Source organism: Mus caroli, chromosome 1 (genome assembly GCF_900094665.2).
Source record: "Mus caroli chromosome 1, CAROLI_EIJ_v1.1, whole genome shotgun sequence".
In the NCBI taxonomy this organism is placed as follows: domain Eukaryota; kingdom Metazoa; phylum Chordata; class Mammalia; order Rodentia; family Muridae; genus Mus; species Mus caroli.
In genome coordinates this window covers 172,145,045-172,160,393 of record NC_034570.1, presented here as the reverse complement: position 1 = coordinate 172,160,393, position 15,349 = coordinate 172,145,045, and the positions used below count along the sequence as shown (strand labels likewise).

The 15,349-nt window shown below is 41.4% G+C and overlaps 1 long non-coding RNA gene across 1 annotated transcript; it reads right to left on the bottom strand.

Annotated features, from left to right (window-relative positions):
* Positions 1–9,350: 9,350 nt before the first annotated feature.
* Positions 9,351–11,819, bottom strand: LOC110310192. Its single transcript, XR_002376870.1, has 2 exons — positions 11,454–11,819; positions 9,351–9,626 (listed from the first exon to the last, which is right to left on the bottom strand). It is a non-coding gene; the product is annotated as an uncharacterized LOC110310192 (long non-coding RNA).
* Between the last annotated feature and the right edge of the window lie 3,530 nt (positions 11,820–15,349).

Here is a 15,349-nt window from a genome sequence, read left to right as displayed (position 1 = left end):
ACTAAGCCACAAAGGCTACACTCCCAAGCCTGGGCCCAAAAGCCTCGAATTTTGTTTTTACTTTGCTATACTTTTTTAATACTTCTTCAGTACAAGTGAAAGACTTATGGCTTGTAGGTTCAAGGCCACTAACAGGTCACAATTTTTTTTTTTAATTAATTTATTTATTTTATGTAAGTACACTGTAGCTGTCTTTAGACATACCAGAAGAGGGCATCAGATCTCATTATGGATGATTGTGAGCCATGTGGTTGCTGGGATTTGAACTCACGACCTTCAGAAGAGCAGTCAGTGCTCTTAATCACTGAGCCATCTCTCCAGCCCCAACAGGTCGCAATTTTATATGTTGCTGTGACCATCAATGACTTCTTAGGCTCTACCTGGCAGGAACAGCAGTTCTCTTCAAAAACCTTCCTGCTTCCAACACAAGTAGAATTTTGATGAACTATAACTGTACAGTTCACTTTAGTATAAATTATACAGAGGTTTCATAGTGATATTTCCATACATATAATACACATTGATTATTCACCCCTATATTAATCTTATCTTCTCCACCTTCACCTCTTCCCTTCCATGTATTTAACACCCCCCCACACACACACACTTATTTTAATTCGCTGTCCTTTGTTTCTTTGATTACCACACAGAAGAGAAAACATGGTTGTAATGTTGGTCTATTTCATGTAACGTGATTCCAGTTCTGTGCATTGTCCTGCAAAGAACATGATTGCACCCTTTATTGTTGAGTACATACTGTGTTTTGGGTACATTATTTTTTATTCACCCATTGACAGACACCAGGCTCATTCCATTTATTGGCTGTGTGGAAGTGAGATAAATGTGGGTGTCTCTATAGCAACCTGACTCAGGTATGTACCTAAGTGTGGTATTGCTAGATTGTTTGGTGCTTGTATTTTTCAATTAAAAATTTTCAAGAATGATTTTTATGTGTACGGGTAATTTGCCTGCATGTATGTCTGTGCACCATGCAGTGCCCATGGCAGCCAGAAGAGGGCAGCAGTTCCTCTGAAATGAGAGACAGGAAGTCGTGCATCGCTGAGTGCTGGGAATCCAGCCCAGGTCCTTTTCAACAGCAGTCAGTGCTCTTAATCATGGAACCATCTCTCTAGACCCTCCCTGCTGGCTTCCACAGGGCCTTGGCTAATTACATCCCCACCAACAGGTATGCTATTACATTCCTGTCTCCCTACATTCTTGCCAACATTTGTTATTTTCTCTTTTCTTGATACCATTCTTAAGGGTAAGATGGAATCTCAATTAAGTTTTTGTTTTATTTTGGCCACATTTGTTTATTTTAAGCGTCTCTGTAGCCCACATTACCTTTGAAATGTACTAGTAGCCCAGGCTAACCCTGGCCTCACAGCAATCTGCCTGCTCCCATCTGCTGTTGGAGGAAGCCTCTCTGACGATGACTGGACAAGGCACTGATCTATATATATATATATATAGCAGAATATCATCAGAAGTCATTTCATTGTCTTGTTTTGCTTTTTGTTTGTTTTTGTTTTGTTTTTGCCAGACTTGTTTAGCTCTATCCTAGGTCTCTAAACTACCCAGTCTCCAGTTACTGGCCATCCAGGTAGTGTCGGGCCTGTGGAGTGAGCCTCAAGTTGGGTCAGACACTAGTTGATCACTCCCACCACACCACCATTGCTCCAGTCCTTCTTATAGGCCGGGCAGATTGATTTTAAGTGGAGTTTTATGGCTGAGTTAGTATCCAGGTTTCTCTTTCCATAGCCTGAAGAGTACCTTCCTGCACCAAAGAGACTAGTATGCAGGGGCGAAGGCTCCATCCAGGCACCAGCTGGACCTCTCTACGATTCAATAACCTGTGGAGATTGCCTTCAGCAGTGGAGTCCTGCTGTCAGTTTATAGAGAGCAACAAACCCTCTGTCCTGGCATTAGCCTGAGATATTTAAGGATCTCCACAGGACACCCCAGTCTTGACCAACAACCTTTCCACTGGACCCCCCACCCCCTTAACCAACCTCAACAATTGCAACCCCAACCTGTCACTGAAAGCTTTGCCAGGCTCTAAGAAATGGCCAGTTCAGACTCAGTATCCTCCATTATTAGCAGTCCTCACTAGGGTCACCCTCATAGATTCCAGGAAGTTTTTCATTGCACTAGGTTCCCACACTCCTAAAGCCCCCAATTCCAGCTGCCTCTCCCTACACTCTCTATTTCTCTCCCTCCATCCCCTCCCCTCCCCCTCCTGCACCTGTCCCACCTGTCCCCAGTGCATGCATAAAAATCTATTTCTCCTTCCTGGGGAGATCTATGCTACCCCTCCCGAGCCCTCTTTACCTAACCTCTCTGGGTCTGTGGATTGTAGCTTGATTAGCATTTACTTAACAGCTAATATCCACTTATAAGCAAACCATATTTATCTCTCTGGGTTAACAGTAATTTTTACTAGTTGCATCATTTGCCTGCAAATTTCATGATGTCATTTTTTTAACAGCCGAGTAATATTCCGTTGTATAAATATACCACATCTTCTTTATTCATTTTTTGGTTGAGGGCCATCTAGGTTGCTTCCAGTTTCTGGCTATTATGAATAAAGCCACAATGAACATAGTAGAACAAGTGTTCTTATTGTCAGATGGAGCATCCCTAAGGTGTATCCCCAAGAGTAGTATAGCTGGATCTTGCAGTACATTGATGCCCACTTTTTGATGAACTGCCATATTGATTTCCACCCCCACCAGCAATGAAAGAGTGGATTCCTTGCTCCATATATTTGCCAGCATGAGCTGTCACTCGGGTTATTAATTTTAGCCATCTGACAGATGTACGATAGAATCTCAAAGTCGTTTTGATTTGTGTTTTCTCCTTGGCTAAGGATGTGGAACATATCTTTAGTGTATCTCAGCCATTTAAGATTGTCTAGTGAGAATTCTCTGTTTAGGTCGGTACCCTATTTTCTAATTGGATGATTTGGCTTTCTGACATCTAGTTTCATTTCCTTCTGTGTGTTTGATGTTAGTCCTCTATCAGACGTAGAGTTGAGGAAAAACCTTTTCCCATTCTGTAAGCTGCCACATTGTCAGACTGATGCCATCCTTTAGCCTCATAGAAGCTTCTCAGTTACATGAGGCTTCGTGTATTGATTTTTTTATCTTAGTGTCTGAACTATCTAGTGTCCTGTTCAGAAAGTTGTCTCCTGTGCCAATGCATTCAAGGTTATTCCCCGACTTCCTCTTCTGTCAGGTTCAGTGTATCTGATTTTATGTTGAGGTCTTTGATTTGTTTGGACTTGAGTCTTGTGCAGGGTGATAGATATGGATCTATTTGTGTTCTTCTACATACCAACATCCAGTTTCACCAACACCATTCATTGAAGATTTTTTTAAAAATTTTTCCATTGTATACTTCTGGCTTCTTTATCAAAATACAGGTGTCCATAGCTGTGTAGACTTAGATATTGGGTCTTTGTTTTGATTCCATTGATCAATGCGTCTGCTTTTATGCCAATACCACATAGTTTTTATTGCTATATCTCTATAGTAGAACTGGAAACCAGGAATGGTGATATCTCCAGCAGTTCTCTTATTGTTCAGGACTGTCTTAGCTACCCTATTTGTTTATTTGTTTGTTTGTTTGTTTTTCCATATGACAGTTGTTGAGAGTTGTTCTTTCAAGGTCTGTAAAGAATTGTGTTGGAATTTTGATGGAGATTGCATTGAATCTGTAGATTGCTTTTGGTAAGATGGCCGTTTTCACTGTATGAATCCTAGTGATCCATGAGCATGGGGGATTTTTACATCTTCTGAGATCTTCTTCAATTTTTTTCAAAGACTTGAAGTTCTTAATCATGAAATTTTTCACTTGCTTGGTTAAAGTTATCCCCAAGATATTTTATATTATTTAAGGCTATTGTGAAGGGTACTTTTTTCCCTGATTTCTTTCTCAGACTGTCATTTATATACATGAGGACTACTGATTTTATTTTAATCTAGCTACCTTGATGAAAGTGCTTATCAACTATGGGAGTTCCTTGGTAGAATTCTATCATATCATCTGCAAATAATGATAATTTGACTTTTTCCTTTCCTATATGTATCCCCTTGATCTCCTTCAGTTGACTTATTTCTTTAGCTAAAACTTCAAGTACTATATTGATATATCAATATCTATTATTGAGAGCATGGACAGCCTTGTCTTATTCCTGATTTTAGTAGAATTGTGTTGAGTTTCTCTCCATTCAATTTGATGTTAAATAAAGGCGTGCTATAAATTGTCTTTATTGTGGTAAGGTATGCCTTTTATATCACTAATCTCCCCAAGACTTTTATCATGAAGGGCTGTTGGATTTTGTCAAAGGCTTTTTCCAAACTTAATGAGATGATCATGTGCCTTTTTTCTTTCAGTTTATTTATATGTGGATGTCTTAGTTTGAGTTTTATTGCTGTGAAGAGACATCATGACCAAGGCAACTTTTATAAAGGACATGTCAATGGGCCTGGCTTACAAGTTCTGAGGTTCAGTCCATTATCATCGTGTCGGGAAGTATGGCAGCATCCAGGCAGGCGTGGCACTGGAGGACCTGAGAGTTCTACATAGCGTCAGGAGACTACTTCTAGGCTGCTAGGAGGAGGGTCTCAAAGCTCATCCCCATAGTGACATACTTTCTCCAACATGGCCACACCGAGTCCAACAACCACACCTCCTAATGGTGACACTCCCTGGGCCAAGCAAAATCAAACCACCACAGTGGATTACATGACTAATTTTCATATGTTGCACCCTGCCTTGCTGGGATGAAGCCTATTTGACCATGGTGAATGATCTTTTTGGTGTGTTCTTGGACTCCGTCTTTTATTTGGTAGTTGTGAATATATGTTCATGAGGGAAACTGGTCTGTAGTTCTCTTTGTTTGTTGGGTCTTTGTGTGGTTTAGTTATCAGGGTCACTGTGGCCTCATAAAATGAATTGGGCCCTGTTCCTTCTGTTTCTATTGTATGGAACAATTTGAGTAGTGTTTGGATTAATTCTTCTTTGAAAGTCTGGTAGAGTTTTGCACTAAAATCATCTGGCTCTTGGCTTTTCTTCACTGAGAGACTTTTAATGACTGCTTCTGTTTTACTCGGGTTTATGAGTCTATTTAAATCATTTATCAGATCTGTTACCTATTGAGTAAATTACCTATTTACGTACAAGTATTCATTTATAAATACTATTAATTTACTTAAATAGTGTTTCCTATTGTTAGAATTAGCAATTTCATTTAGATGTTCCAATTTGGTAGAGTACAGGTTTATAAGTATGTCCTTATGATTCTCTGTAATTACTCAGTTTCTGTTGTGCCGCTCCCCCCTTCTCATTTTTTATTCTACTAATTTAGATATTCTTTCTCTGCCTTTTAGTTAGTTTGGATACGGGTTTTATCAATTTTGTTGATTTTCTCAATGAACAGACTCTTAGTTTCATTGATTCTTTGTATTGTTCTCTTTATTTCTATTTTATTGATTTCAGCCCTCAGTTTGATTATTTCTTGCCATCTAGTCCTCTTGTGCCCACTTACTTCTTTTTGCTTGGGAGCTTTGGGTGTGCTGTTAAGTCTTTAGCATGAGATCTCTACAGTTTTGTTTTGTTTTGTTTTGTTTTGTATGTAGGCACTTACTGCTACTTTCCTTTAGCACGGTTTTCATCCTGTTCCATAAGTCTGGATATAGTGTATACTCATTTTCATTGAATTCTTAAAAGTCTTTAATTTCTTACTTTATTTCTGTCTCAACCCATTTTTTTTAATTCAATAGGGAGTTGTTTAGTTTTCATGAGTTTGTAGGCTTTCTGTTGTTCTTGCTATCCATGGAGGTCTGATAGGATGGAGTTCTTTCCATTTTCTTGTACCTACTGAGACTTGCTTTGTGTCCAAGTATGCAGTCAGTTTGGGAAAAGTTCCACTGGATGCTGAGAAAAAGATATTTGTGTGTGTGTGTGTTTGGGGGAAATGTTCTGTAAATATCTTTTATATCATTTTATTTCTGACGTCTGTTAGCTCCAATATTTCCCTATCCAGTTTTCATCTGGATGGTGGATCTATCTGACCATTGGGTGAGAGTGGGCTATTGAAGCCTCCCAGTATCAGTGTATGAGAGGCACTATGTGACTTAAGTTGTTATATTTCCTCTACAAAAGTGGGTGCCTTTGTGTTTGGGGCATAGATGTGAAGAATTGAAATGTCATCGTGGTAGATTTTTTTTTTCTTTCATGAGTATGTGGTGTCCTTCTCTATCTCTTTTGATTAATTTTGGTTTAAAGTCTATTGTGTTAGGTATTAAAATGATTATACCAGCTTGCTTCTTAAGTCCATTTACTTGGAATATCTTTTTCCAACCTTTTACCCTGAGGTAATGTCTATCCTTGATGCTAAGGTGTGTGCCTTGTATGCAGCAGAAGGATAGACCCTGTTTTCATATACATTCTGTTAGTCTGTCTTTTTATTGTGGAATTGAGACTATTGATATTGGGAGATATCCATGACCAATGATTATTAATTTCTTTTATCTTGTTGGCATACACACTCATGCACTTCCCTTCATTTGGTTTTGCTGATGTGAGATTATCTTTTTCCTGTGTTTTCATGGATGCAGTTAACCTCATTGGGTTAGAATTTTCCTTTTAGCACCTTCTGTAGGGAGGTGCTAGATATCTAAATAGATATTGCTTAAATTTGACTTTATAAGCTGGTCATGGTGGCACACGCCTTTAATCCCAGCACTTGGGAGACAGAGGCAGGCAAATTTCTGAATTCGAGGCCAGCCTGGTCTACAGAGTGAGTTCCAGGACAGCCAGGACTATACAGAGAAACCCTGTCTTGAAAAACAAAAACAAAAAAAAACAAAACAAAAAAAATTGACTTTATAGTGGAACATCTTGTTTTCTCCATCAATAGAGATTGAAAGTTTTGCTGGGTATAATAATCTGGGTTTGGCATCTGTGGTCTCTTAGAGTCTGCAGCACATCTGGCTAAGCCCTTCTGGATTTTAGACTCTTCACTGAGAAATAAGGTATAATTTTAATAGGTCTGCATTTGTGTGTTACTTGGTCTTATTTCCTTGCAGCCTTTAATATTCTTCCTTTATTCTGTATGTTTAGTGCTCTGAGTGTGGTGAAAAGACTTCCTTTTCTGATTCAATCTATTTGGTGTTAGGTGTTTCTTGTACCTGTATAGACATCTCCTTCTTTGGTTAGAAAATTTTTCTTGTGTGATATTGTTGAAAATATTTTCTGGGCCATCAAGCTGGGATTCTTCTTCCTCTTTTTCTATTATTTTTAAGCTTGGTCTTTTCATAGTGTCCGGATTTTCTGGATATATTGTGTCAGAAGTTTTTTAGATTTAACATTTTCTTTGACCAATATTTCCATTTCTCCTACCATGTCTTCAACACCTTTTCCATCTCTTGTGTGATGTTAGTGAATCTTGCCTCTGTAATTCCTGTTTGCATTCCTGAATTTTTCATTTCTGGGATTCTCACAGTTTGTGTTTTCTTTATCGCTTCTGTTTCCATTTTCAGGGCTTGAATAGTTGTATTCATTTCCTTCAAATGTTTTTGTGTTCTCTTGGCTTTGAGGGACTTATACATTTCCTCCAATTGTTTGTGGTTTCCTGGATTTCTTTAAGGGATTTATTCATTTCCTCTTTAAGGACCTCTATCATCTGCTTATAGTTCATTCTAAGGTCTTTTTCTTGTGCTTCAGCTATGTTGGGATATTCAATAATATTCTGCTGTGGTAGGCTATCTGAACTCTGGTGAAGACATGTTGCTCTGGCTGTTATTGTGTTCTTATGCTGATGTTTAGGCATCTAGGTTTAGACTGATGCCTGTGATGGCTATTCCCAATTGTCAACGTGAATACATCTAGAATGAACTATAATCCAGAAACTAAGGGCATGTCTGTGGCCTGAATCTTGAGGCTGAAAGACACAGACTTTTCATCTGGATCCTGAGGCATAGTGGCCATGAAAAGCTCAGGCCCAGGCGATATGGTACATACCTTTAATCTAAGGAGACAAAGGCAAGCAGATTTCTCTGTTCAAGGCCAGGCTGGGACAAAGCAAGTTCCAAGTAAAGAATAGCTTAGATCCCAGTGTGCTGGTACCATTAATCTGGGCTACACATCCTGCTGGAAACTTACATAAGAACAATGGAAAAAGGAAGGCTTTCTTCTTCGTCTGCTTGCACTTACTTGCCAGCACATCTGTTGGAGGCTACTTTTTCAGGATTCCAGCTTATGCAGAAGACCAGCTGAAATGCCCAGTCTCATGGGACAGAGCAACTCCTAGATTATTGGACTTCTCCTTCAAAGCTCCCCATTGTTCCTTGATTTCTGTTTCTTCTCTGGATTTTTGGTGGGTGTGTTGATTATGTGTTGTCTGTTTTACTAGCCTGCTCTGCTGCTGTGTTCACAGGGAATGCTTGTTGGTGTTGGAGGCTGAGGGGAGGGGAGGCCATGGAGAGATGGTCTGTTGCAGCCCTAGGGGTGACCCTGAGAATTGGGTCTTGGGAACAGAGAAGCACTTGCTCTTTAAAGTGAAGCTTACCTCGATTTTGCCAAAGGACAATGAAGGGGTGACTGTCAGGCAGTTACACCCCTCAGAACATGGTGTCAACATGCAGATAGATAGATAGATAGATAGATAGATAGATAGATAGATAGATGACAGAACAGAATAGAGGTTACATAGTGATAGCCCATTTTGACTCCAGGAGCAAGGGCAGGCATCTGATAGTGGTCTCCAAATTCTACATGGGTTTATCCTAGTCCCTACTAAGTGTATTTACACACACACACACACTCACATAGTTAACTACTCTTAAAGATTTTTTAGACTCCTGAGAAATTTATTTTCATCCCATCTTAGTATTGTTATCTCTCAGAGTATTAGAACCACAAAGGATGTAGGAAATGATTCAAATGACTTCTACACCCTTTTTCATTCCTGAGGTATCAGTGATGTGCATTGGAGCACACACACCTGAGAATGTTGTTGTCCTTGAGGACACTTTGATTTGTGAAAAAGAACTCAAGGGGTAGGAGATAGCTCAGTGGCTGAGAGCACTAGCTGTTCTTCTAGGGGACCAGAGTTCAATTCCCAGCATCCACATGGCAGCTTGGTACCATCTGTAACTCTAGTCTCTTGGGATCTTCTGGACTCTGTGGGTACCCAGGCATGCAAGCACATGATATATAGACATACATTCAAACAAAACACCCACACTCATATAAATAAATAAATAAATAAATAAATAAATATTTAAATGACAACAGTATGACCAGGGTGCATTGCATTTGTGTATTAAATTGTCAAAGAATAAACACACAAAAGTCATTTTATGATTTCTCAAGTAAACCCAGCAGCCCAGGGAACCTGGCACAAACGCTTTGGGAGTGTTCTCGGGTGCTTTCTCAGAGCCAATTTGTGGGTAAATCTTGGGCGAATTTTTTCCACTCCTCCTGACTCAGAGCTGTTTATTCACTCCCATGAGGAACATGTTGATCCGGAGCTGCCGTGTAGCAATGGCTTTGAAGGATGGAAGAAAGATGTTCAGGCCATGGGAAGAGTCCTCATTTATGCCAAGACCTGGAGACATCTTCAAGAAAAAGAGAAAAAACTGTGGTTAAGGTCCTGAGCCTCTGTGTCACTTTCACGGGAGACTTCTGACATTACCGTCTGACAGACACTCTGAGGTTCCTAAGCAAATTATTTCCACTGGTTTTGAGTCAAGGACCGAGGAAAAAGTAATCGCCCGAGATGACTAACTCAGTAGGTTAATAAACTGGTTTACCCACTTCACTTTTTTTAGTGTTCTAACAAGTTGTTCTCATCAGGGACAGTGACAACTGACATCTGCTTGCACAAAGCAGCTTGGTGAGTCATGTGGCAGTTTCCTTCTTTGAGAGGAAGAAAAAGGAAAGAGCATGCAGATCAACGGCAAGTCATGGCGGCACGCCAGCCGCCTTGAGCTACTGAGGAACAGCTCCAAAACCTAGAATCTCAGACCACGTTCTGGGTGGGAATCTTCATTCGAACAAGCTCTCCAGGTGAACACTAGCTAAGAACAGCAGTGAAGGATATGGTTTTTGGCTGACTGAGTGAGGGTTGCTGTGAAGAAACACCCTGAGCAAATGCAAATTGGGGAGGAAAGGGTTTCGGTGACTCACACTTCCACATCCCAGTTCATCACTGAGGGAAATCAGGACAGGAGCTCAAACAGGCAGCAACTGAGAGGCAGGAGCTGGTGCAGAGGCCATCGAAGGAAGAGTGCTGCTTCCTCTGCCTCTGATGGCTGCTTTATTATAGAATCAGGACACAAGCCCAGGGATGAGCCGCCATGGTGGGCTGGACCCTCCCACATCAATCACTGAATAAGAAAATGCCCTATAGTGTCTTGAACGGTGAGTTCAAGGCCAGCCTGAGATACTGAGTTCAAGGCCAGCCTGAGATACTGAGTTCAAGGCCAGCTTGGGATACTGTTAGGACAAAAATTAACCATAGTGAAAACATTTACTAGGCAACCAAACAAGAAAGCATTCCATTACCTTCAATGTCATAAAAATAAATTTCCATTAAAATTTCTACCATCACGGGCTAAAGAGATGGCTCAATGTTCAAGAAGATGCACCGCTTTTCCAGAGGACCCAGGTTAAATTCCCAGTCCCCCTATGATGGCTCGTAACCATCCACTGCTGCAGTCTCAGGTGACCTGATGCCTCCTCTGGCCTCTGAGGGTAGCAGTCATGCATACGGAGCACAGATATGCATGCAGGCAAAGCATTAATACACATAAGATAACTAAACAAATAACTCAATAAATCTAAAAACAACTATTGAGACTAAAGAAACTGTTTTTAAAAAGATCACATTGTCCATCAGTAGGGAACTGGCTATATAAAGTGTGGTCTGTCCTTGTGACAAGAGATTAGGCAGCTGTAAAATGAGAATGTTCTTTTTTATGTATTGTGAACAAAAGTTTCCAAAACAAAACGGTACCCACTATTGAACCCTCTTTAAAGGCTGATTAGCAGATTCGAATGTCAATGACTGTGAAGAGGTAAAGTGTTTCCAGTCTAACTATAATTAGGAGCCAAATCACAGTTTATCTTGGGCTGTAATGAGGCCCTAAGAGCTATTTATTGCCTAGCTCTGTTTATGATCTAACTCCCCCGTGACTGGTAGGTAGATTCTTTTGGAAAGTAAGTTCAGATCCCCAGCTTCCACCAACCCAAAGGCTAAGGAAGTCATCAGATAGCAACCCAGGCCTCTGGCAGAGGGTCCCCATTTTGTTGCCATACACACATACTATCCAATGTACCCACCAACATATTCAAAATGGATCTTGACTTGTGGCTTTTTTTTGTTCTGTTTCTATAGAACTTCCCATAATTCCCACCACATCCTCACTGATCCCCAGACCTACCTCATCCTCGGATAACCGCTCACCTTCTCTCTGTGCCGCATAGATTCTGCTTGCTCTTCCGCGTCTTCATGCGTGGAGGCGGAGATCATGTACTCCTTAGAGTAAGGCTCCTGTTTGACTTCATTTTTTGCTAATTCGACTACCACGAAGGCCAGAACCACCGTGGGAGGAAAGGGTTTATTTGCTTTCGGGCCATAGTCCATCATGGAGAGAAACTAAGACAGGAAATTAAAGCAGGAACATGGCAGTGGAGAGAGGGGAAGCAGAAGCAGAGGCCATGAAGGAATGCTGCCATTGGCTCATTTTCCATGCCCGGCTCAGCCTGTTTCTTACACAGCCCAAGTCTGCCTGCAGTCTCCCATGTCTGACACTGTTTTAGAATTTCTCTTGCTATGATAAAAATACCATGACCAAAAGCAACTTGGGGAAGAAAGGGTTTGTTTCCTTTTACAGCTTGTAGTCATCATCCAGGGAAGTTAGAGAAGGAACCTGGAGGCGGAAGCTGACTCCTGAGGGATGCCCCTGGGGTAGCACCACACACAATGAGCTGGGCATGCTCGCCTCAATCACCAGTCAAGAGACTAGACCACAGGCCAATCTGTTGGGTGCATTTTCTCAATCCCCTCTTCCCAAATGACTCCAATCTGTATCAATTTGACATTAAAATTTAGCTAGCACAATCACTATTCAAGATAATTCCTCACGGGCTGGAGAGATGGCTCAGCGGTTAAGAGCACTGGCTGCTCTTCCAGAGATCCTGAGTTCAATTCCCAGCAACCACATGGTGGCTCAGAACCATCTGTAATGGGATCCGATTCTGGTGTGTCTGAAGGAAGCTACATTGTACTCACATACATATTTATTTTATAACAATAATAAAAAAAGATAATGCCTCACAGACTTGCCTACAAGGCTAATCTGATGAAGGCATTTTCTCAGTTGAGGTGCCTGATGAACCAGCCTGTCTTCATCTTAGTCTTAAAAGCTCTGTTCAAGCAAAGACCAACTAGGCTCATTTCTGTTTATGATGAAACCCTTGTTTCTCAAGGATTGGGCTATGCCCCACTTGTAACCAGAACTACTATGGCTCTGTACTGCCTGTTCCAGGAAGTTGCAACCTTGTCCTTGTTTCAAAAGGTATAATAACCATCTTGGAGTCCTACTTTTGTTTCAAAAGTTGATTGCTTATAACCACCTTGTTAGTGACTACCTGGTGTTATTATCAGCTTGTTCTGCGCTCCGTGCAACCAGGTCTCTGTTTTAGGAGCTCTTTATGACTAACTTATTATGCTTATGTTCTATACCCTGTACTCCTGTACCCCTGTACCCCTGTACCTGTGTCCCTGTACCCTATAGCCCTGTACCCTATAGACCTGTACCCTGCCTATTTTGTCTACCAAACCCCAGACTTGGAAACCTCTACCCCTGAGCTATCAAAACTTTCTCTTCTTCGTGTCCAACTCTGACTTCGGGAACTCTGCCTTAGGGGAAGACAGCACACATCACAAGTGAAAAAGCTTATTTTAATTAATTTGGCCATAATGATTTGAGCTGGTGGTCTTTCTCCTTGAATAAAGGGGATTAACAACACCCTTTGACCAGATGACCCTGTGTTAAGTTGGTTAAAAAAAACAAAAACAAAAACAAAACTAGCCAGCACAGCTCCTTTATCCAGTGTTGTCTTAGTCAGGGTTTTTATTCCTGAATAAACATCATGACCAAGAAGCAAGTTGGGGAGGAAAGGGTTTATTCAGCTTACACTTTCCACACTGCTGTTCATCATCAAAGGAAGTCAGGACTGGAACTCAAGCAGGTCAGGAAGCAGGAGCTGATGCAGAGGCCATGGAGGAATGTTACTTACTCGATTGCTTCCCCTGGCTTGCTCAGCTTGCTTTCTACCAGCCCAGGGATGACACTACACACAATGGGCCCTCCCACCTTTGATCATTAATTGAGAAAATGCCTTACAGTTGGATCCCATGGAGGCATTTCCTCAAAGGAGGCTCCTTTTTCTGTGATAACTCCAGCTTGTGTCAAGTGGACAAACAAAACCAGCCAGTACCAGTGTAATTTGGATTCTGACATGGACATGCATTCCTTCATAGTACAGGTGTACTGTAGCAGAATTTTAATTCTGCCACTTGCTGATACCCACATGGCTATGTGTGCATCTGCTGGGAATGATGGCACGGTGGTATCTCTGACCTCCCTTAGATGTTATGGAACCAATCTAAGTGTTGCCACAGAGGCACAGGTACTGTAAAAAGTAGTGCACCATTAGTAGTAGTCCTTACTACAGGCAGCAAGGTTTTGGCCATGATATCTACCACCACAGGATCTTGACCTTGTAGGGTTGGTGGTTGTTTGATTGGTTTGGTTTTGGTTTTCTAGCGAGGTTTCTTGTGTAGCCTTGGCTGTCATGGAACTCACTCTGTAGATCAGGTTGGCCTTGAACTCATAGAGATCCACCTGCCTCTGCCTCCCAATTGCTAGGATTAAAAGTGTGTGTGTGTGTGTGTGTGTGCCACCACTGCCCACCTTTTGGCTTGAGTTTTTAAGTCCAATATAGCTATGTGACATATTCCACTGTATCTGAAATTGGTATTTTTCAGATAGCTGACATGCTGGCAAATTTTATATCAATTTGACATGAGCTAGAGTTTTATGAAAGAAGGGGACCTCAACTGAGAAAATGCCTCTGTGAGATACAACCGTAGATCATTTCTTTAATGAATGATGGGGAGGGCCCAGCTCATCATAGGCGATGAGCCATCCCTGGTTGGTCCTGGGTTCTACAAGAAAGCAGGTTGAGCAGGCCATGTGGAGCAAGCCAGTAAGCAGCACCCCTCCATGGCTTCTGCATCAGCTCCTGCCTCTAGGTTCCTGCCCTGTTTAAGTTCCTGTCCTGAAGTTTTTCACTGATGAACAGCAAGGAGGATGTGTAAGCCAAATAAACCCTTTACTCCCCAAGTTGCATTAGGCCAAGGTGTTTCATCATAGCGGTAGAAACCGGAGCTAAAACAGCAAATAAACACAGGACAGCCTAGCACATGCTGGGGAGCCTGTCTCAAAATAAAACAGAAAAAATAAAATAAAATAAAATAAAATAAAATAAAATAAAACAAGGAAGACTCTTTGGTGCTATTAAGGATGTTCACAACCTTGTGCACCACTGTTTAATTCCAATAAAATTTTAACATTTCCTGAACAGAGACTCTGTGCTTATTAAAACAAAACAAAACAAAATCAAAAACAAAAACCCCACAGCTTCTCATTTCCAATTATTATCCCTTACTTTTTTCTGTCTCCAAATCCAGCCAGTTTTTATACTTGAAGTGCCACAGTTCCTTTTTGTTGGTTTGTTTGTACAGGCCAAAGGAAAAGTTCTTTGATTTAAGATCGTATAGTGATGGCGAAAGAATGGAAGTCACTGTTGGAGGTGAGGACTACCACTCCCATTCTCCTTCAAGACTTTAGTGACTTTACAAAAGAGGCCCCAGAACCAGCATGGTGCCACATGCCTGCATTCCCTGCACTTGGGAGGCTGAGGGACCTGATGGTCAGCCTGTGGTGCATGGTAATAGCTTGCCTCAAAAACAAAAGCAACAACAAACTCCAAGCACACACAAAGACAAATGACTCCAGACATCATGGGAAGCAGGCCTCCCCCAGGCTTTGGCTGCCATCTCATCTCCCCACCTCCAGAATCATGAGAAGTAAATGTTGACTGTTCTTGCGTGCGTCCGACTCGACCAGCAAGAACGACGCTGCAACAGGATCCTTCTGCACACGTTTATTGGGAGAGCTTGATTGTAGAGGTGAATAGACCCCGAGCCCAGAATTGGTGCTGCTTTATATAGGCCTAGGAGAGGCGTGTCTCACACCCGGATTGCTTG